A 2,385-nucleotide genomic window follows, 5' to 3' on the forward strand; every position below is an offset into this window, starting at 1 on the left:
AACTAGCGACCTGCCCCGGCTTCGCACTGGAGCAATTTAATCTTGCCAAAAAAAACCCTGCATCTCATAACAACCTACGCCTTGTCACCACAGTTCCCTGCATCTCACCACAAGCCCCCGCTACCCAATCCTGCCCCCTGCATCTCATAGTGCCACCACAACCCCCACTGCTGCTGCCCTGCACCTGGCTGGGCCCAGCTACTGGGATGTGCTGGGAAGGGCAGGAGGATCATGTATGCATTATCAGCAGCATGTCCCCAGGGCTGGGGCCAGTGGTGTATCTATAATGGGTGCAGTGTGTGCGGTGCACACGGGCCCCCGGGTCCAGGGGGACCCTGCACCGCACACCCTGCACCCATATTAGTTAGAATTTACCTGTCCGTGGACCCGTGTTGGGTGTCAGCGCTGCTCAGAACACCAGGAAATGGCTGCCGCGGACATTTTCCCGGTGCTCTGTGCATGCGCAGTAGACTTTGGGCACACTCTAGTGCCCGGAGTCTACTAATGCTATGGTGGATGGCCAGCCACATCAGTCGGCTGCTGGCCACTGGGGAGAGAGGAGGGGGCCCGGCACGAGGAGTGCACACATGCCCCCTCCTCTCTTAAGATGCCCCTGGCTGGGGCATCTGTTCATATTTCCACAGCCTCCATGCGCACCCCTCCCCAGCTGCCGGACATGGCGATGAGCAATATACTCTTTGCAAAATGTACCCTGTATTTCCGGGATATACTGTTGAGCTTCATCACCATGGTGCCCCTCCCCTGTCCAAAAACAGTGCTGACTTCCATGGGAGTTGCCTCCTGTTCACCTAGGGATTGTGGCTGAGCAAGAACATCATGCTGGAGAGGGAGCAATTTACGGTGGAGAAGTGGTTACCGGAATCTACCTGCAAGTTCAGCATAGGGATGGACATCAGAATCCGATGGTTACTAACCATCAATGTTTTTGTTCCAATGGAATTGTTTTCACCATTTGATGGTGGAGGTCCGATTTTTGCCACTATCAAAAGGAAATATTTTTTTTTGTTATTGCGATAGCTATGCCACCCCTGGCTTCTGTGTCTGCATCAGGGCATCTGCATTGGTTCGTTGGAGGTTGTCTCTCATTCTCTACCTACCTCAGAATTGACACTGCTCAGTTCTTGACTCCCACCCCTCTCTAGACTGCTGCTAAGCAACAGGGTACATTGTTATCTTGCTATGTTTGATCGGCCCTGCTGCAGCAGTCAGTCACAAAGTCAGTCACTCACACACACACACACACACACACACACACACACAGCACAACAGTTTTTTCTGTGACTTGCTTTATTCCAAGCCTCAGTTTCAGATGCTCTCTTGCTGTTTAAACACCCTTGCCAGTTCCTATATAGCAGCTAAGTGCAAGTTTTTTTTTCTGTGACTTGCTTCACTAAAACTTGCTTCACTGCTTGGCTCCCTTTTGTCAAATATGAATGGTTCATACACCTAAATTTTCCTCACCCAATGCTGTATAGAATAGTGAAAACCCCATCAAAATTTGACCGTATTATTTTATATTGTGGTGAGAGGGGTGGTCTCTCACCTGAATTGCCCACATTCTGGTGGGATCAGCTCCCTCCAAGGGAGAGGAAAACAAGACCGGCACATTCTGCACCTGCAATAGAAGTTTGGAACTGCCCAGAGACAGCAGGAAGTCAGCAGCACAGGAAGGGTTTAAAACTCTCACACATCTGATGCTCTTTGCCCTGATGCTGTCTAGCGACAAGGTAGTAGGACTAAGTGTCTGTAGTGTCAGGGACCAAGGGGTATGCTGGGAGAGCATGGCCGATTGTGGCTGCAAGCCACTGCTGACTACGAGGAGTGCTGGGAAATTTGCTTTATTTGTTTATTTGTGTTTGCTCACATATGCTAAAGTGCAGTATCAAAGTAAAATAATTGTGAAGTCCGCTCAGCTTACTTGGAGTTCCAAAGTCCAAAAGATTTATTTGCACAAAGAAATAAATAGAGTACCACCCCTTACACTGCAAATGCGTGGTTGGCACAACACAAGGCTTCAATTCTGAATGCACTGACTTCCAACGGTCACTGCAGTATAAGTTCACATTCAAAAATAGTCCTCAGGAAATAAAATCATTGGGTACAGGCAGGGATCTGTATATACTCAACGTCGGATAGGTCAGTTCCTTCTTCTTTGTGTGTGCAGCTGTATCTTCATTAGCCAGAGGGCCCCGCCGAAGACTATCCCATTATGGAATTCCTTTGTCTTACAGTATCATGGGAGAGGGGGAAATATTTGAGTTTCAGGGGAAGCACATTACATTGCTTAACTGCAAATAAAAGGCATCTGAAACATTATACCAATAATATTACATTTATGTTTACAACAGAGATGCAGTATTTACC

This window comes from Taudactylus pleione, unplaced genomic scaffold (assembly GCF_031769625.1).
Source record: "Taudactylus pleione unplaced genomic scaffold, aTauple2 ptg000375l, whole genome shotgun sequence".
NCBI lineage: Eukaryota > Metazoa > Chordata > Amphibia > Anura > Myobatrachidae > Taudactylus > Taudactylus pleione.